Below are 21761 nucleotides of genomic sequence, written 5' to 3' on the forward strand. Positions count from 1 at the left end.
CCCACCCCACCCCCCACTCCAGCAACCCTCAGTTTGTTTCCTGAGATTAAGAATTCCTCATATCAGTGAGGTCATATGATACATGTCTTTCTCTGATTGACTTATTTCGCTCAGCAATCTACACATTCAATGCAATCCCCATCAAAATACCATCCACTTTTTTCAAAGAAATGGAACAAATAATCCTAAAATTTGTATGGAACCAGAAAAGACCCCAAATAGCCAGAGGAATGTTGAAAAAGAAAAAGCTGGAGGCATCACAATTCTGGATGTTTCTTATCACAAGAAAAAAAATATACATGGCACATTCTCATTCATATTTTGTAATGTAAAAAGTTACAAACATACCTAATCAAATTAATAATAATGCAAGAATTGAATGTATTTGTTAAGTATCCTAAAACCACTATATAAATAATGGCAACTTTCACTCACAGATTATTTATATGGTAATACCCAGTGTGAATACACTGCTACAAAAATCAAAACAGAATGAGTAAACTTGAAATGTTTTCTATAATAAAGATCTAGCAGCATGACTATCTAATGCTGTTTTATCCTGATTGCTTCTGAAACGTTGCCAGGGGAATTTTTTTTTTTTTTTAAGATTTTATTTATTTATTTGACAGAGAGAGACACAGAGAGAGAGGGAACACAAACAGGGGGAGTGGGAGAGGGAGAAGCAGGCTTTCCGCTGAGCAGGGAGCCCGATGTGGGGCTCGATCCCAGGACCTTGGGACCATGACCTGAGCCAAAGGCAGACACTTAACGGCTGAGCCACCCAGGTGCCCTGCCAAGGGAATTTTAAAACAATGCTAAAACTTACTAAAATTTGGTTTGATTTTTTTATTTGCACTATGACTGTAGCAATGGTAAAATACTCTTACCTGAAAAATTCTGATTGTTTTAAGTTTTAAGCAATTGTTATAGATACTGTTGAGTTTTATTTTTTTTTTAAAGATTTATTTATTTTAAGGAGAGAGAGAGAGAGAGCATGAGCAGGGAGGGGCAGAGGGAAAGGGAGAGAATCTCAAGTAGACCCAGCGCTGAGCGAGGAGCCTCACTTGGGGCCAGATCTCACAACCCTGAGATCACAACCTGAGCTGAAATCAAGAGTCAGACGCCCTACTAACTGAGCCACCCAGGCACCCCGAGACTATTGATCTATTAACAATATATATATAAGCTCCAAGTATCACATTTTTATTCCTTGTTAAATTAGCATTTTCTTCTACATGATAGTAAATTAAGAGAACTTCCTATTATGTGGTTACTTCCAACACATGGACCCAGATACTAGTTTTCTAGGGCTTCCATATAACAAGTGCCACAAACTGGGTGGCTTGAACAACAGAAATTTGTTGTCTCACAGTTCTGGAGGCTGGAATTCTGAAAAGAAGTATTGGGAGGGTAGGTTTTTTCTGAGGGCTGCTTAGGAGAATCTATTCCATGCCTGTCCCCTATCTTTTGGGCATTTTCTAGCATCTTTTGGCATCACCCCAATCTCTTTCTTTATCTTCATATGATATTCTCCTTGTGTACGTGCCTGTATCCAGATTTAGCCTTTTGATAAGGACACCAGTCATATTGGATTAGGGGCCCACCCTACTCACAGTATGACCTCATTTTAACTAATTAAATCTGCAAAAACTGGGGCGCCTGGGTGGCTCAGTTGTTAGGCATCTGCCTTTGGCTCAGGTCATGATCCCAGGGTGCTGGGATCGAGCCCCACATCGGGCTCCCTCCTCCGCGGGAAGCCTGCTTCTCCCTCTCCCACTCCCCCTGCTTGTGTTCCCTCTCTCGCTCTCTCTCTGTGTCAAATAAATAAATAAGATCTTTAAAAAAAAATAAAAATAAAAAATTAAATTAAATTAAAAAATCTGCAAAACCCTAGACCCAAATAAGAACATATTCTGTGGTACTGGAGTCTAGGACTTTAACATACATGAATTTTGGAGAAGAACACAACATAATTCAACCATAACACACATGTTTAATGAAAAATTAAGTACTGTATTTCCAATGATGATGGAAATGTAACTTGCACAATGTGTTTGCCACTATTTACATCCACCATGGGGGCCATAGTGATTGTACCAACTACTGAAAATCCAAAAGACAAATCAGTTGAAAAAGCATTGGCATCTACTTCAAAAGGGAGCACTTTTTTTATAAAGACTATGCCCGAGGCACCTGGGTGGCTCAGCCGTTAAGTGTCTGCCTTTGGCTCAGGTCATGGTCCCAGGGTCCTGAGATTGAGCCCCACATCGGACTCCCTGCTCTGCGGGGAAGCCCGCTTCTCCCTCTCCCACTCCCCCTGCTTGTGTTCCTTCTCTCGCTGTGTGTTTCTCTGTCAAATAAATAAAATCTTTAAAAAAAATAAAAAGACTATGCTGAAAGACAAAAATTTAAATGAGCAGGTGTAGAAAGCCCACTTACCTACCACTATGTGATGCATTAGATCAAATGACTGTTTCAATTAATTTCACTCATTTTTTTATTGAATGCTTTCTTATGCACTTATGAAACGTGGAACAATAGCTGTTAGTATGTTGGCTCCATTAGCAGAATAAGACTTTACAAACAGTTAAAATGATGCCTGCTTTTATGTCAGTGTTATTGCATGCTTCAAACAGAAAATCCATTCATTTCAATAATAGTTTTTTTTTTCATCTAATTCACGAAATCAATATAAAGTTTTTGGAAGGTCATTCTGTCTAAGGTGAAACATCTGAACATCTAACATTGTGAAGGCTATTGTAAATTTCATTTAAAAATTTCAGCATTGAAACCTAATTTTGGGGGCGCCTGGGTGGTTCAGTCATTAAGCATCTGCCTTCGGCTCAGGTCATGATCCCAGGGTCCTGGGATCTAGCCCCGCATCCGGCTCCTTGCTCAGCGGGAAGCCTGCTTCTCCCTCTCCCACTCCCCCTGCTTGTGTTCCTTCTCTCGCTGTCTCTTTCTGTCAAATAAATAAATAAAATCTTAAAAAAAAAAACAAAAAACCTTGTATCTAAAACAAAAAAAGAAACCTAATTTTTACAAAGATCATGCAAATACAGATGCTGATGAATCACAGCATCATGGTAAAAACAAGTATCCTAACAAATTAAGAAATTTGTAGAGCAAAAATTGGTTTTGATGCACTAATATTCATAATTATATACAAACACATACATCACAAGAGCTAGAGATGTCATATAAATACACAAACAGAGGTTTAAGATTATTAATCACTAAGGAAATGAAAACTAAAACCACAATGAAATACCACTACATACCTGGATTAGTCTGCTCTGGCTGCTATCACAGAATATGTCTTGGAGGCATAAACAACAGAAAATTTTTTTTCATAGTTCTGGGGGCTGGAAGTCAAAAATCAAGGTGCTGACAGGGCTGGTTTCTGGTGAAGCCTCTCTTCCTGGCTTGTAGATGGCCACCATATCACCGCCATATCACTGTGTCCTAACTAGACCTTTCCTTTGTGTGTGTGGACCTCTGGTGTCTCTTCTCTTCTTGTAAGGACACTAGTCCTATTGGATTAGGTCCTCACCCTCATGAACTCATTTAGCCTTTATTATATCTTTGAAGGATCTATCTCCAAATATAGTCACACTGGGGGTTAGGGCTTCAACAGAAAAATTGGGGTGGGGGGACACAATCCAGTTCATAAAAATTAGGAGTTGCTGGTGGAAGTGCAAACTGTACAGCCATTTTATTTATTTTTTTGAAGTTTATTTTAAAGTAATTTCTACACCCCATGTGGGGCTTGAACTCACAACCCTGAGATCAAGAGTCACATGCTCGGGGCACCTGGGTGGCTCAGTCAGTTAAGCATCTGACTCTTGATTTCAGCTCAGGTCATGATCTCAGGGTGATGAGATTGAGCCCCATATTGGGCTTGACACTCAGTGCAGGGACTGCTTAAGATTCTCTCTTCTTGGGGCGCCTGGGTGGCTCAGTCGTTAAGCGTCTGCCTTCGGCTCAGGTCATGATCCCAGGGTCCTGGGATCAAGCCCTGCATCGGGCTCCCTGCTGTGCGGGAAGCCTGCTTCTCCCTCTCCCACTCCCCCTGCTTGTGTTACCTCTCCTTCTGTGTCAAATAAATAAATAAAATCTTTAAAAAAAAAAAAAGATTCTCTCTTCTTCCTCTGCCTCTCACCCCACTCATGCTCCAAATAAATGAATAAAATAAATAAAATAAAACTCTTTAAAAAAAAAAAAGAGTCACACCCTCTACTGACTGAGCCAGCCTGGCACCCCTGTATAGCCATTTTGGTTTTTTTATTTTTTTTTAGGATTTTATTTATTTATTTGAGAGAGAGAGTGAGCAAGAGAGAGCGAGAGCACACAAGGAAGGAGAGCAGCAGGCAGAGGGAGAAGCAGGCTCCCAGCTGAGCTAGGAGCCCAATGCAGGACTCGATCCCAGGACCCTAGGATCATGACCTGAGCCGAAGGCAGACGCTTAACGACTGAGCCACCCAGGCATCCCATGTAGAGCCATTTTAAAGATCTATTTATTTATTTGAGAGAGAGAGAGAGAGTGAATAGAAAACAATGTGGTACACTGAATGGTACATCCATATAATGAAATGCTGCTTAGCAATAAAAGGAAACCTATTTGCTTATCCATTCACCTCTTTTTTTCTTTTTTTTAGAGAGAGAAGTGGGGGGGCAGGGCAGAGGGAGAGGGAGAGAGAGGCAGGCTCCATGCCCAGTGTGGAGCCCGGCCTGGAGCTCTATCTCAGAACCCTGATATCATGACCTGCGCCAAAATCAAGAGTCTGATGCCCAACCGACTGAGTCACCCAGGCGCCCCTTCATTCACCTCTTGATGGACATTTAGGTTGGGTCCAGTTTAGAGCTATTAAGATGCTATAAATGTTCAGGATCAAGTCCTTGCATAGGTATATGTTTTCATTTCCTTGGATAAATACCAGAGTGGAATTGCTGGGTTGTGCTATAAGTGTATGCTTAACTTTATTTTTTTTTAAAGATTTTATTTATTTGACAGAGAGAGAGAAAGCAAGAGAGGGAACACAAGCAGGGGGAGTGGCAGAGGGAGAAGCAGGCTCCCCACTGAGCAAGGAGCCCAATGTGGGACTTGATCCCAGGACCCTGGGGTCATGACCTAAGCCAAAGGCAGATGCTTAACCGACTAAGCCACCCAGGCATCCCTGCTAACATGGTATTGACTAGGACTACTCTTCTGGCTACATTCAGCTGGGAGCTCAGCTGAGGCTGAAATGTTCAAGAAGACCCCTTAACGGAAAGGTCCTTAACTGCATAGCATTAACTGCACAATATAACTTTTGCCATAGGTCGTTGGTCAAAACAAGTCACAAGGCAATCTGGATGAGAGAAGCAGTATGTGTTGCATAGGATTGAGAAGAATAGTTGACAGTCATAAGATTCTGCACCCAATTTCAATGTATGGGAGTTTTCTCTCTATTCCAAGCAATTCTCCGACCCCAGCTGGGTATCCTACAATTTAACTGAATTCAATTCTGACCCTATCTACGTGGAAATAGCATCAGATCCCACAGCTTAAGGCCTTAGTCCCACAAAACTACTCCCACCCCAGTTCAGAGGTCAACCACAAATCCAGGTTGTCACCTGTGCTTCTGACCAACAGTAAGTCTGAGGTTCCCATGACTCACTTCTCAGGTTCAATTCATTTGATAAAGTGGGTCACAGAACCAGGGAAACACGTTTACCAGTTTATTATGTAGTATGATGAAAGATACAGATGAAAAGCCAAATGAAGAGATACATAGGGCGAGGCCCGGGAGGGTCCTGAGCACAGGAGCTTCTGTCTCCTTAGATTTGGGGTGTGCGGATGTGTTCACTAACCCTGAAAGCACTCTGAACCCCATACTATTGGGATTTTATGGAGGCTTCCTCATATACCAGTGATCAATTATTAACTCCATTTCCAGCCCCTCTCCCCTGGGGTGTGGGGTGTGAGGCTGAAAATTCCAAATTTCTAACCATGGCTTAGTCTTTGCGCTTACCAGCCTGCATCCAGAAGCCGTCCAGGAGCCCACCTAGAGTAGCCTCGTTAGAGCAAAAGATTCTCCCAGGGCTCTTATCTCTTAGGAATTTACAAGGGTTTCAGGAGCTCTGTGCCAGGAATGAGTCAAAGACCAAATATATATTTTTTATTGTAAATCACAGTACCATAGATTATTTCTCAGACCCCTCACAACTCTCTGGCTTTTGTTGATTGTACTATTCAAAAAGTCACATAGGCTTGTAGACAAAAATATCTTGGATTTATCTATCTCTTAAATCTAATCCAATTGTTTAACCATTTTTTCTATTAATAATTTCTGCAAAATAGCTATTATATTCTGTTTCTATTATCTTAGCTTGCAATCTAGTTTAGATCAAAAAATCAAATTGCATGGCAAAAATCTATAAACAGCATATAAACTTTTCTACTATAAGTAAAATAACACAATTTGAAGTATCTAATGATATTTTTAGTAGTTATTGTACCTAGATTGTGAATCATAAAAGGTAAGCAGCCGGGGCGCCTGGGTGGCTCAGTCATTAAGCATCTGCCTTCACCTCAGGTCATGATCCCAGGATCCTGGGATCGAACCCTGCATCAGGCTCCCTGCTCCACGGGAAACCTGCTTCTCCCTCTCCCACTCCCCCTGCTTGTGTTCCCTCTCTCACTGTGTCTCTGTCAAATGAATAAAATCTTAAAAAAAAAAAAAAAAGGTAAACAGCCCAAGCAAGGAGGTATAATTTATCATATACAATAAAAAATAAAATTGTAATATTTTCCTCATTTGTTGATTCTTCATCTCTCTCAGCAGTACCAATGTTTATGAATTTATTTATTTAGTTAGTTAATTTATTTTTTAAATTAACATAAAATGTGTTATTTGTTTCAGGGGTACAGGTCTGTGATTCATCAGTCTTACACAGCCTAGAGTAGCAGTGCTCACCACAACACACATCCTCCTCAATGTCCATCACCCAGCCACCCCATCCCCCTACTCCCCTCCCCTCCAGCAACCCTCAGTTTGTTTCCTGAGATTAAGAATCTCTTATGGTTTGTCTCCCTTTCTGGTTTTGTCTTGTTTCATTTTTCCCTCTCTTCCCCTATGATCCTCTGCCTTGTTTCTTAAATTCTGCATATCAGTGAGATCATATGATAATTATCTTTTTCTGATTGACTTATTTCACTTAGCATAATACCCTCTACTTCCATCCATGTCATTGCAAATGGCAAGATTTTATTTTTTTTTTGATGACTATGATGAATTTTTTTATTATATAGCATTTCATCACTATTATCATTACACACACTAAGGTGGGTCCTCCATATTACTTCCTGGTAGGTAGTGTTTTGGGGGGGCTTTTCCAGCTCTAATCATGGCCAGAATTTAGCTTTTCTGTGTCCTACCCTTGACTCTATCCTTTCTACCCCCTTCTGTGCCTTTTTTCCTGGAAATCTTGGTCTAATACATTAGTGTTCCCCCAAAATTCACTCTACTCCCCTTCTGACTTGGCATAGACTCTGTTTCCCTGCCATGCTGACTTGGGGGTTGGCCATGTGACTTGCTTTAATCAACAGTATATGATGATGTAATAGGAAATTATGTGAACACAGGCTTCTTGTCTTCCTGTGCTGTGGCGATTTGACCTGGGTAGCTGCTATATAAACACATGGAGCACATGTGAACCCAACCTTCAACCTAGAACTTGGAACCCAGAGACTAGAGATAAGAATCTTAAAAAAAAAAAGTATCTTGCCTGGAATAGCCAAGGAGCAAGCAACCCACAGACCTGTAAAAGAAAATGAATGCTTTTTTTATTTTAAAATATTTTATTTTTAAGTAATCTCTATACCAATGTGGGGCTCCAAAGCCCAAGAACAAGAGTCGCATGCTCTTCTGACTGAGCCAGCCAGGCACCCCTATTTATTTATTTTTGAATGCTTGTAGTTTTAAATCACTGAGTTTGGAGTGGTGTATTCTGCAGAATTATTGCAGCAATAGCAATACATTTGCTATTGACTAAAACATTTGGGCAGTTACTCTCTTTTCCCCAGTTGTAATCCAGGAGTCGTGGGACCAAAGGGCTTGAGGCTCCAGGACCTTTGTGCCTAGAACTTGTATATTGGTGCTTTAGGGGTGAATAAATAGCATCAATGCTGCAGGATTGGAGAGTTGGAGCACCAGGCTAAGGCACTGCAGGGGGGTGGGGGCGCGGGAAATGGTATATAACAATGACACCCAGATGTCTGACATATGGAGACCTCGGGGCCAGGAAACGCAAAAGATTGAGGCTGGGATTAAAGGGAATACCAATTCTGAGCTCTTGTAGAGTACATTTTCAGTAAACATGATTGTTTTCTTCTTACTGAAACTATTAAGTGATCTTTCTCCCTTGAGGGCAGAGACCATGTCTATCTTAATTATATGTCTCTAGCACATATTGACTAGTCGGTAAACATAGGTAGAATCTTGAAAATCTTGAAAAACTGAAAAGAAAGCTAAGAGGTCAAAGTGGCCTAAAATGGGCACAGATAGTCTCAGAATACCCTGTAATCCACCCCTTCTTATTTAAAACCATTAAGACCTACATCCTTTTAGCAACAGCATTAGGTCTAATTTAATATTAGGTTCAAGCAAAAGATCCACTTAATGGAAAAAACGCAAGTCTTCTCCCCTCCTGTTTTTGAATTAATTGGATGCAAAACCTTTAATTACACAAGTAGAAATAAAAAGTCTAGATAAACACAGACATTACTTAGATGTTAAGAAGTTTCATTCAAAGTTGAAAAGGTCTGTTGCCAAACTAAAAGATGGATATTAGAGAAAAATTAGCTGTACAGAACATTTAAAAAAAATTTTTAAGTCGGCTCCACACGCAATTTGGGACTTGAACTCATGACCTTGAGATAGAGAGATCAAGAGTCACATGCTCTACCGACTGAGACAGCCAGGCACCCCTATGCAAAATATTTTTGAAATGATTAGGAAATTGGGGCACCTGAGTTGGTTAAGTGACTGCCTTCACTCGGGTCATGATCCCAGGGTCCTGGGATGGAGCCCAGCGTTGAGCCCCGCGTCAGGCTCCCTGCTTGGCAGGGGAGTCTGCTTGTCCCCTTCCCCCTACTCATGCTCTCTCTCTCTCTCTCTTTCTCTCTTTCAAATGGATAAATAAAATCTTTAAAAGAGAGAGAAATGATTAGGAAATTTAAATATGGGAAGCATATTAGATATTAGGGAATTATTGTTAATTTTCTTAAGAGTGATAATGTAATTATGTGAGAGAATGTCCTTATTTCTTTGGACATACATGCTGAAGTATCTAGGGGTGAAGTTTCATGATATCTGTAACTTACATTCAAATTGTTTAAAAATAGGGGTGCCTGGGTGGCTCAGTCGTTAAGCGTCTGCCTTCAGCTCAGGTCATGATCCCAGGGTCCTGGGATCGAGCCCCGCATCGGGCTCCCTGCTCAGCGGGAAGCCTGCTTCTCCCTCTCCCACTCCCCCTGCTTGTGTTCCCTCTCTCGCTGTCTCTCTCTCTGTCAAATAAATGAATAAAATCTTTAAAAAAAAAAATTGTTTAAAAATATTGTAGAAAGCAAGATGGAGTCACTCAGGTCAAGCAGTGACTCATGTCAAGCAGCCAAGGCCGTAGTAGCTAAGACTGGATATTGCTGAAACCAGCACAGATGCCCAGATGATGTCCAGAACTGATAACCAGCAGAACCAGAAGAGGCCTGCAAAGGCCCAAGACTGATTAAACTCCTTTAAGGACTTTTGCAGCAAACTCTCAGACTCTCCAGATACTGACCCTTTCACATCTCACCACGTTGAAGAGACAGCTGGTGCCAAAGCCTCTGCCTGATTGATCTCTGAACATAATAGAGATCCTCCACTGCTAGAGCATAATACACAGCACGCACTGAGAGCTGCCCTGGACCGGACTGAGTCCTCATCTCAACTGTGCGCTCATGGACTGACTTCGTGTTTGTTATTAACTTCTCACCCTTTGTTGTATGACTTTGTGTTGTGCTTTGCTTTGTTTAATGTGTATGAAACCAAGTTAAATGTGTAACAAAATGTCATTGAGTTTGGAATCCTGAACCTGCTTTGTAATTATGTTAGCCTTGCTTTATGATTAATAAAACCAACATTGTGGAAAGACACAACTCATATCTGCGCATTCATAGTGTGCTCGTGACAAATGTATATATAGATATAAAATAAAGAGGAATAAAGCAAATGTTAACAATTTACAATTTTTTTTAAATATTTTATTTATTCATTTGACAGAGAGAGAGAGCAAGCACAAGTAGACAGAGCTTCAGGCAGAAGGAGAGGAGTAGCAAGCTCCCTGCTGAGCAGGGAGCTCGATGCAGGGCTCCATCCCAGGACCCTGAGATCATGACCTGAGCTGAAGGCAAATGCTTAACCAATTGAGCCACCCAGGTGCCCCAACAATTAACAATTTTTGAATCTAGGTGGAGGGCATATAAGTAATATACTATTTTTTAAAAACTTTTCTGTATGTTTGAAAATGTTCAAAATAAAATGGAAATAAAGGATAAAAGATGCAGGCTCATAAAATGGGAGAGAAGAGGAGAGGATATTTTAAAAAATGGGTAGACATGAAAATGTTGTAAACACAAATAAATTTTACCTAATTCACAACCTTGTGGTGAGCTAATTCCCTGTTTCCACCCTAGCTTAGGTTATGTGCTTTAGGTTTGCAACTTAAAAATATATTTCATCTAACTAAAACATATAAAAATAATTAAAATGCTTATGAAGTTTATACATTAAGAAGTGCTCAGGGAGGGACACCTGGGTGGCTCGGTTAAGTGTCTGGCTTTGGCTCAGGTCATGATCCCAGGTCCTGGGATCGAGCCCCACATTGGGCTCCTTCCTCGGCAGGGAGCCTGCTTCTCCTTCTGCTGGCCACTCCCCCTGCTTGTGCGCGCTCTCTCTCTCTCTCTCTCTCTGACAGATAAATAAATAAAACCTTAAGAAAAAAAAAAAGAAATGCTCAAGGAAACCCACCCTCCCATATATCTGTTTATAAATTAAAACTTGTAAAAAGTATTTTTTCTTACAAGAGCATGGAGGATATTGCCAGTTGCTAACTTACTAGGTAATATGGTTATATTTGGACATGTGGCTCCCAGTGAAAGACTGTGTTTCCTAGCTTATGTTTTAGCTATAAGTGGCCACTAAGTCCTAGTGAGCAGTAATAACATATACCACTTTCAGAGTAGAACTTTAAAACACTGAGTGTGCAAAAAAATTTTAAAAAACAGTAAAACACTGAGTGTACACTTTTTCATGTTCTTCCCCTTTTTGTAAGTGAGAACACTGCCTAGGACTCAGCTTCAAATGAAAGACACACCCAAGGGCAGGGTTTCTTAATCTTAGGTTCATGAAATTGGGTAGGAAAATATTATATCCTTGCCTTCATTAGCCTCTAGCTGAAATTAATATTTTCTTCAATTATGAATGTAGACAATGAATCACACTGTAGTATTAGTAATACCTATGAATTTGCCACTCCAAAAAATTTTTCATATCACATTACAATTTTTTTAGGTCTCTCTAAATATCATTTATGCTCAAGTATACTTCAAAGTTATGCCCATTGTTAGATTAGGTTGTTTAATGAATTAAGTATATTTATTATTATATAACTATGTAGAAAACTATTTTATAACTGTAATCCAGTATAATTTATTTCCTTTAAATCCAAATGTATTTCATTTTATGCATTAAAAAATGTATTTTATGTATCATTTTGAGAGACAGTATATATGCTTGAAGAGAGTGCCAAAAGAATTTATGGCACAAAAATTGGTTAAAAACTCTTGCCCTGACTAGGAACTAATACAATATTGTATGCCAGTTATTCTTCAATTAAAAAAAAAGCCTCTTGCCCTAGGCAATGGTGAAGACACTGGATGGAAAGTATAAGATCCATTTAATGACTGTCTAGAGCAGAATCAGCCAGAAAACTTGGCCCAGTCACCTCAGGATTGTTACATAAGAGAGCACTAAATAGGGGCGTCTGGGTGGCTCAGTCGGTTAAGTGTCCAACTCTTGATTTCAGCTCAGGTCATGATCTCAGGGTCATGGGAGCGAACCCCATGTCAGGCTCCTTGCTCATTGGGGAGTCTGCTTGAGATTATCTCTCTCCCTCTGTCCCTCCCCCCCCGCCGCTCCCTCCCTCTCTCTCTGTCTCTCTCAAATAAGTAAATCTTAAAAAAAAAAAAAAAGAAAAAAGCAAGGTCAAAATAAAGCACAAAACCTGCTTCCATTGGTGGTGGTGGTGGAGGTGATAGTTGTGGTGGTATGTGTGTGTGTCTTATTGTATTTAAAAACCAGCCCACAAATTTCATTAAAGTTAACAAATGACTCTTCTGAGCCAGTATAATCTGGCTCCAGGACAACACTGATAGTAAGTAAAATAAAATACAAATCCACAATGGTGGCAAGAGATTTTTTCCTCCTGACACCAAATGCATGGTGTCTTTCCTAATACAATTTCTCCAACCCTACAACATCAACTAAGTGTGCTACAGTTCAATTCAATGTGGACACTACATACCCAGTATTAATGTCAGTCTCCAGAGATTTAAGTGCTCAGTCTCACAAAACTGACCTCACTTCAGATGCCAGTCACAAGTATCAGGTCCTAGGTTATCCACACTTCTGTCTGACGTGGCTACAAATTCAGGGGTTTCCTCAAGCCCACCCCCCTCAGGTTCAACAAGTTGCAGAGCCCAAGAAAATGTTTTACTTGCTATTACAGTTTATTATAAGGTATATCAATGAATAGCCAAATGAAGTAAAAAAGCAAGGTCGAGACGAGTCCTGAGCCTGTGGAGCTTGGGTGCACCACCCTCCTAGCACGTGAATGTGTTCACCAACTTGGAAGCTCCCCAAACCTCATCATTTGCAGGGTTTTATGGAAGTTTCATTACATATGCATGATTATAGTCAATGGTAATTAACTCAATCTTCAGCTCTTCTCTCCAGTTGGTGAGGGGTGGGGCTGAAGGTTCTAAGCTTCTAATCAAGGTTTGGTCTTTCTGGTGCCCAGGTCCCATCTTGAAGCTACCTAGGCACTTGCCAAGACTCCCCTTTATCAGGACAAAAGACATTCCTATTGCCCTTATCACTCAGGAACTTCCAGAGATTTTAGGAGCTCTGTGCCAGGAACTGGGGACAAAGACCAAATATCTTTCTTATTCCATAGGTAGAGAAGGAAAGCTCTTCTTTACAGTAAAAGTCTAATTAATTAATGTACAAAGAATGATGCAAGTAGAAAATAACCACTTGGCAAACACTATAGTAATAATTGTTTTAGACAAGTGTCATCAATGGATGTTAAAATTAGTAGGCAAATATATGCTGAGAAACAGGATATTTACATAGTCTTAAAAGTATCTCCCCATAAGATACTTATTAATTACAAAGAGAAAAATAATTTTATGGTGGAGAAACCTAGTGAACGTTGTCTTAACCTAGCAACTAGAGAGAGATCACCATTATGCTTTCCCTGATATGATGCACTGAGATGGACAAAACATTCCTTATATCATATTCTTCGCAAAAATACATAATTTGATCATACCTGTTAGAATGGCTATTATTGGGGTGCATGGGGGCTTAGTTGGTTAAGTGTCTGCCTTCAACTCAGGTCATGATCCCAGGGTCCTGGGATCGAGCACCACATTGGGCTCCTTGCTGGGCGAGGAGCCTGCTTCTCCTTCTGCCTGCCGCTCCCCCTGCTTGTGCTCTCTCTCTCTCTCTGACAAATAGATAAAATCCTTAAAAAAAAATAACTTAAGTGTCATCATAAGGAAAGATTAGATAAACCCAAATTGAGGGCATTCTATAAAATAACTATACAGGGGGCACCTGGGTGGCTCAGTTGTTAAGCGTCTGCCTTCGGCTCAGGTCATGATCCTAGGGTCCTGGGATCAGCCCCGCATCGGGCTCCCTGATCTGCTGGAAGCCTGCTTCTCCCCCTCCCACTCTCCCTGCTTGTGTTCCCTCTCTCGCTGTGTCTCTCTCTTGTCAAATAAATAAAATCTTTAAAAATATAAAATAAAATAACTATGCAGTACCTTTCAAAAGGGTCAAGGTCATGAAATACAAAGAAAGACTGAAAAATTGTTAGGATTAAAGAAGGATAAGGAGACTTGACAATGTCCTGGATTAAATCTGAGGCTAAAAAAATGACATTAGTGGGCAACTGGCAAAATTTTTTTTTAAAGATTTTATTTATTTATTTGACAGAGACAGAGATAACAAGAGCAGGAACACAAGCAGCGGGAGTGGGAGAGGGAGAAGCAGGCCTCCCCCCCGGGAGGGAGCCTGATGTGGAACTCGATCCCAGGACCCCGGGATCATGACCTGATCCTAAGGCAATCGCTTAACGACTGAGCTACCCAGGCGCCTGCAACTGGCAAAATTAAGTATATCATATTAATTAATTAATAGTATTGTATTGATGTTAAGTTCCTGATTTTTATCATTGTATTGTGCCTATTTAAAATGTAAACACTTGGGGGAAGCTATGTGAAAGGTATATAAGAATACTTTGTACTGGGGCGCCTGGGTGGCTCAGTCGTTAGGCGTCTGCCTTCGGCTCAGGTCATGATCCTGGGGTCCTGGGATCGAATTCCGCACTTGGCTCCCTGCTCAGCGAGCCTGCTTCTCCCTCTCCCTCTGCTGCTCCCCCTGCTCTGCCCTCTCTCTCTCTGTCAAATAAATAAAATCTTAAAAAAAAAGAATACTTTGTACTATTTTTGCAACTATTTGCGAGTCTAAAATTATTTCAAAATAGAAATTCCTAAAATACAAATATATGCTGCTTATAAGAGACATCTCAAAAGCAAAGCAACATGACAAGGCTGAAAATAAAATGGTGAAAAAAATTAAACAGGGAAATATCAAGTAAAGAAAAATACTACACAAAAGATGGCTAATCTAGAAATATTAACAGCAAATAAAAATGTAAGGCAAAAAAATCAATATGGTTAAAAATGAATGCTGCACAATGAGAAAGGATCAACTCATTGAGTTACAATAATGATGAATTGGCATATTCCTAACAATATAGTTTCAAGGAAAAACTGTCAAATCTCTAATAACTCTACCAGAAACTCAAGAATCAGAGTAATGATTTGAAAGAATATAGAACATTTGAGTAATGCAATTGAGCACATTTTTAAATATATGTACACATAACAATCAGAGAATATGTCTATGTTTTAAGCACACATGGAATATTTACAAAAAGAATAATAAAGTACACCAAAGAGAATAGAAAGAAGTAATAATAAGAGTAGAAAATAATGAAAAAGGAGAAAAACCAGATAAACAAATTGAGAAGCTGACTGAAGAAATTAATAAAATAGTTATGCATTTAGTGAAAATGAAAAATAAAGAGAAAACATAAATGGGTGAAAAGAGAGTATAACTATAGATACAGTTTAGATTGTTAAAATCATAAGGGAAATATGTCCCACTTATGTAAATTAATATAAACATATGAAATGGATAATGTTCTGAAAAAATTAACTTTCCAATATTTACTGAAAAAGTATTTGAAAAATCTAAAATATCAACAAAACAAAGAATACTTCAGTGTTTTTTAAATGTGAGATAAATTCTGTTGTAATCAAACTGTTTTAGAAATAGTAAAAGAGGGAAAGCTCCCCAAATTATTTTAGAAGACCCTACAACCTAGGTAACAAAAGCAAGGACACTACAAGAAAATAACACCATAGACAAACCTCACTTATGAATGCAGAGCCAAAGTCATAAATAAAACTTGAAAAAAGTCAGGACCAAATAAAATTTATTTCATGAACATAAGCATGGTCTATCTAACATCAGAAAATCTGGGGCGCCTGGGTGGCTCAGTTGGTTAAGCGACTGCCTTCGGCTCAGGTCATGATCCTGGAGTCCCTGGATCGAGTCCCGCATCGGGCTCCCTGCTCGGCAGGGAGTCTGCTTCTCCCTCAGACCCTCCCCCCTCTCATGTGCTCTCTGACTCATTCTCTCTCTCTCAAATAAAAAAAAAAAGAAAATCTGTAATGATTTATCATATTAACATTATTTCATATTCAAATATTTACACTAAAAGAATTCTCACACATGTCCAGTCAGGTACAAAGATATTCACTGCTGCTCTATTGGTTTAATTTCCAAAATACTGGCAACAATCTTTTTCTTAAAGATTTATTTATTTATTTGAGAGAGAGAAAGAGATAGAGCGCACATGCCCATGTGTGGGGGGAGAGGCAGAGGGAGACAATCTTCAAGCTGACTCCCAGCTGAGTGCAGAGCCGGACTGGGGCCCAATCCCATGACCCATGAGATCATGACCTGAGCTGAAACCAAGAGTCAGATGCTTAACCAACCGAACCACCCAGGCGCCCCAATCTTTTTTTTTTTTTTAAGTAAGCTCTACGCCCAACATGGGGCTCAAACTCACAACTGTGAGATCAAGAGTCCTATGCTCTACCTACTGAGACAACCCAGTGCCTGCCCCTAAACTGGAAATAATCTAAATGCTTTTCAACAAAAAAATAGATAAGCAAATTGTATATTATTCACTGTATGGAATACTTTGCAGCAATTTAAGTGAATCCACTGCATATATCTGCATGCTTAAATCTCAAACACATCATTTCTAATGAAAAAATAGTTTGCAGAATACTATGTATGATTAACATTTGTGTAATATTTGTAAACATGGAGAATAATGTTATGTAATGTTAATGTTATATACGTGTATGGTAAAATATATACAAACATGGAAAGGAAGAATATACATATATACATATACATATCAATTTTGGGATAGCTGTTCTTCTGAGGAAAGAGAAAGGAAAACAAGGTGAGAGGGCTTCATCTCTATAATGTTTTATTTCTCAGGAAAGATGGCCGAATGTTAGTATTTGTTAAACCTGCCTTAGGTGAACACGGTTGGTTGTAATATTGTTCTTGGTACTCCTTTAGTCAGTGCTCATTATTTCATTTTATAAAAGTTAGAGATGTTTGCTTGATGTGACTAAAATAAAATGTTTGATTATAGAGGGGAATAATAGCTCCTACCGAGACCATAAAGCCACAGTTAATTATACAGTAGTTCTAATATTGACATATGATTTCAGTTTATATGGAAATGTACTCTGTTTTAGGGCTATCTCCTTAGTTCCATTCATTACCATTTCAAAAGCATGTATCTTCAGGGTTTGTATCCTTGGGAACCTTCCTGGTTGCTAGGTAGACCTATAAAAGCCCTAAGACTCACATTCAGTTGTCCATGACGGTTACTAAGCTAAAAAGAACCAAGGAGAGGTAGGGGAAGAACTTGTGTGTTCTAAATTAGAGTTTTAGTCTAATGTTTAGCCTGTATCTAAAATACCACAGTAAGCCCCTTGAAGAGTACAGAGAGATCTAGAATGCAGTCATTGCTCTCAAATAAGTTCCATTTTAGTTTATTAAATATACACTTAAAATGTAACAATAGAGAAAAGTATGAAAATGAATGGTAAAGGTAATAGGAATTCAGAAGCAGAAAAGCATCTCTGTGAAGCGAGATGCTTGGTGAGATTTCAAGAGGAAAATAAGGCCTTGCATGGGAAATCAAGAGTGAGAACTGTTCAGATAAAAAAGCAAGGTGGGAACTAAGTCAGGGTTTAGGATGAGGAAGTTGGCCATAGAACAGATTGTATGAGATTTGAATACTTCTTGCTTTGTCCATTACAACAGACTCCAAATTACTTTCCTTTAATTTTAAAATACAAGCAACACTAGTTTATACATAGGTACTTTCCCCAAGAAAGTAGAGGTATGGTGTAAAAAAATAATTTAGAGCTGAATTTCCAGATAATTTCAATGCAGTAGATGGTGAAGGATGGGAAAATCCAAAGAGAGGTAAAAGTTTTGTCTTATTCAAGGGAAGGATGTTAAGTACCAATTAATGCTTTATGTGTAAAACAGTATAAATATGTTATTACTCTACTTCTTTCTTTTTTTAAAGTAAGTTCCACACCCAACGTGGAGCTCAAACTCATGACCCTGAGATCAAGAGTCTCATGCTCCACTGACTGAGCCAGCCAGGTGCCCCTTACTCTACTTACTTCTGTATTGTTTATGTGTCATGAGTTAGAGCTGCCAGTCCTAATAAACTCCTTTCTTTACATTAATTGTATTTTAGGAGACATGCTGCCTATCCCTACCACTGGCCCTTGGATGAATGAAGCCTGCCTTCTCCATTCCAGCAGCATTCTCTAATTTTGTATCTAAGAGAGGAGGAGGTAGGATATCCCCAGAGAGAATATTTAGGATTTATTTTCTCCCAGAAGGTCCTGAGCTCCTTATGCAAATTCATCTACTTCTGCCCTAAGGAACCAACTTTACATTTCAGGAGTCACAGTGAGTGACAGACTTGATGAAGCAATGAAAGATATTTGCTATACTCTTATTACACCCTCATTAAAGATCTCTGCCTGCCTGACATTTGTATAAAGAATAGGGCCATTCTAGTGACTCTTCAAGAAATAAATAATAAGCATTTCTTGCAAACAATATCAAAAAATGTCTTACTCTGCTGTATGTAAAATATCCATAATACTGCCTTGGTCCATAGTAGAGGACTTGAAACCTTCTCTCTTTATTTACCACCACTCTTATTATTTGTCCTAGCTCTTCTAAAATTCTTTTTGATCCAAGAGTCTTTTTCTCTTGGATGTTACGTAGCTTATTTTTCATTCAAGTAAATCAGTAAGAGCAATAAAGTAAAATAAAAGGGTGTTTAAGGCTAAATCCAAGACTAAAGTAAAGAACAAGAGGGGTGGGGTGGGAGGTGGAAAAGAGCTAGGGAAGAATCTGGGTATCAGGAACATTTGGATTTTTCACTTGTGACAAGTACCAGTTGGTGTTACTATTAGGTATGCTGAATATCAAAATGTCTTGAATCTGATATTTACCATTGCATAGGTTTTTTTTTTTTTTCATCTTTAGACAGAAAATTTTCAGGTATCAGAAATTTTCAATACTATTCTGGATAAATCAAGATTCAACCAAACAAATTCTTCATTGGTAGAAAATAAAACTTTATTCTTTAAAGCTAAAAGCTTGATTGCATTCAATGTAACCATTGATTTTAATCTTATGAAAATTTCTAATACAAAAGTGAAGAGGCTGGTACACTGAATGCCTATTAATATATGTTACACCCAGATTTAAAAATTATAAATATTTTGCCATATTAGATTCATCTACCCTCCTTTTCTTTCTTTTTGCTGCTCAAGTATTTTAAAGTAAATCCAAAACCTCATGAGACTTCATCTCACCTACTTATAATTCTACTGATTTTTAATTGAATTATCAAGTAGTTAACAGAAAACAGAATATTACAGGAAGTATCTAGTGAGGTGCAAAGTGTAGCAATTAATCTTTTCTCATTTAATCAAAGAGAGCAGCAGGGCTCTAGTAATATCATTATATTTAGAAATGGAAATTTTTAAAAAATCAAAAACAAGGAAGCAATTTTAAGCCTTTACTTCTGTTTTCCTTCCTCTTGACCTATTCCCTATTAACAACTGGCTACTTCTTGGCACTCTGGCCCCTCAGTGTAACTAGGATATATGTGAATCATACTTAGGTAAACCATCAAGGGATTGACAGGATCCTAGGACACAGTTCAAATAGAAGTTTTTATTTTTACAGCAAAATCCTGGCCCTTCTGTCTGGGAGAACTTTGTAGTCCTTTATATTTTAACACTTCCATTTAGGTTACTATTAATTTAAGTGTGTATCAGTATCTTAAAACAATTTTTCTTTGTTTCACATGAAGAAAGGGATGAAAAAATACCCAATGTTGATGAAGATAACAGATGATGAATTTCTGCTGGGAATATGGTTAAGTTGATACATTGAAACCAAAACCTAGTTTGATAATAATACTTGAATACCAAGCTTCAATATTTGGTATCTAAAGTTCTGTTAGCCTGTTCATAATTGAACAGGATAAAAAATTCTTAGTGTGGAAAGGACCCTCCCTCTGTCAGAAGATAGAATGCAAATGCTGACTGCTTTTTTTTCCCTCCCATGCCAGCTTCCCACACTTTTCCTCCAGAGAAAAGGTCACTCTGCCAGCCTGGATTGAAGGACCGTTGAGATGCAAAATTCAAGATTGGGAAGGGTAGGAAGAAAAGAAAAAGCTAATTGATGAGAGTCATTTAAAACAGGTGATGGAGGGATGCCTGGGTGGCTCAGTTGGTTGGCATCTGCCTTCAGCTCAGGTCTTAATCCCAGGGTCCTGGGATCGAGGCCCACATTGGGCTCCCTGCTTAGCAGGGAGCCTGATTCTCCCTCTGCCCGCCACTCCCCCTGCTTGTGCTTGCTCTCTCCCACCCCCTCTGTGTCAAATAAATAAATAAAATCTTTAAAAAAAGATAAAAATAAAACAGAGGTGTTGGAGAGGAAGGGAAAGCAGCTGAGAAAAAGGGAAAAGAATATTATTGAGTGTGGTTTGCCAACAAGTGGCTCCAGAATAATGTGGGGTTACAGAAAATCGAAAGGAGAGAAAAAAAAATGTGGGGAGTACTGGTGGGGTATATGAATCGAAGTTTACTGACAATTTTAGAGGAGAGCCAAGTAAATTATTAGAATTCCTTTAAAAATATTTTGGCTATTTGAACTACACATCTTTGAGAATGTTTCCATTTATCAACAAATATTTTTCTATGCTGGTACATATTTGAAAACACCTTTTTGATGATAGTGTTGTAGCATTTCTTTTCCTTTAGCATCCCCAGTTCTTGGTCACACCAAAGAATGAAGAGGTAGACCAGACGAAGAGTGCTGGGCAGCAAAGCAAAGTTTATTGAGCAATAGTACAAAGCTCCCGTAGAGGAAGGGGACCTGAGAGGGTTGGCAATTTGGGGGCGGGGGGGTGTTGGGGGAGGGCCCTTGTCCCTGCTTGCCTTTCTTCCAACTATCCTTCATTAATACCATAAGTTTCTATAAAGTGTATATATTGTAGTTAAAGTAGCATTGTTCTATTATTGGATTTATATTATTTCCATTCTTCTACTACTTAAAATCCATTGTGATGAATATATTTGTAATCATGGTTTCTCTCTTGTTTAAAATATTTCACCAGGGGTATGGGGATTAACATAAGAATAAAAAAAAAAATATTTCACCAGGGGCTCGCTTGGGTGGCTCAGTCGTTAAGCCTCTGCCTTCAGCTCAGGTCATGATCTCAGGGTCCTGGGATCGAGCCCTGCATCGGGCTCCCCGCTCTGTGGGAAGCCTGCTTCTCCCTCTCCCACTCCTGCTTGTGTTCCCTCTCTCGCTGTGTCTCTTTCTGTCAAATAAATAAAATCTTTAAAAAAATAAAAATTTAAAAAAATATATTTCACCAGGATAGATGCATAGAAATTATAGGATGAAAGTTATAAATGTTTTATATTGTCAATTTTTTTCTTTCTTTTTTTTTTACAGTCTTGAGGTCTTTTATTTTTTTTATGCTTATCATACCCTGAATTCATAGGGAATAGGTTCCAGCAGCTCAGTCTCCTTTCCATTGGTTCTCACAAAGTGTGTTTCTCTGGGCAGAACAGGCTGGAGCTTCAGTTGAACCCAAGAACCTTTCTCTTCTGCTTCCTTCTTTTTCTGATCATTTTCCTTCACACTGTGCAGGAATCTATCTCTGCTCTTTGAGTGCTT

At 39.0% G+C, this 21761-nt stretch overlaps 1 long non-coding RNA gene across 3 annotated transcripts in view; it reads left to right on the forward strand.

Moving 5' to 3' along the window:
• LOC115937900 (uncharacterized) overlaps positions 1 to 21761 on the forward strand; it is a 47305-nt gene that overhangs the window by 23284 nt on the left and 2260 nt on the right. The window contains exons 4-5 of one of the 3 annotated variants that reach the window (XR_014145607.1): positions 18241 to 18340; positions 20143 to 20275. This is a non-coding gene — a long non-coding RNA (uncharacterized LOC115937900). Of the gene's footprint in view, positions 1 to 9606; positions 10181 to 18240; positions 20276 to 21761 lie in introns of those variants that run through there. The other 2 variants (XR_014145606.1, XR_014145605.1) reach the window with 2 other exon arrangements.

Source organism: Leptonychotes weddellii, chromosome 5, assembly GCF_054177405.1.
Source record: "Leptonychotes weddellii isolate Sample4059 chromosome 5, ASM5417740v2, whole genome shotgun sequence".
Lineage (NCBI taxonomy): Eukaryota > Metazoa > Chordata > Mammalia > Carnivora > Phocidae > Leptonychotes > Leptonychotes weddellii.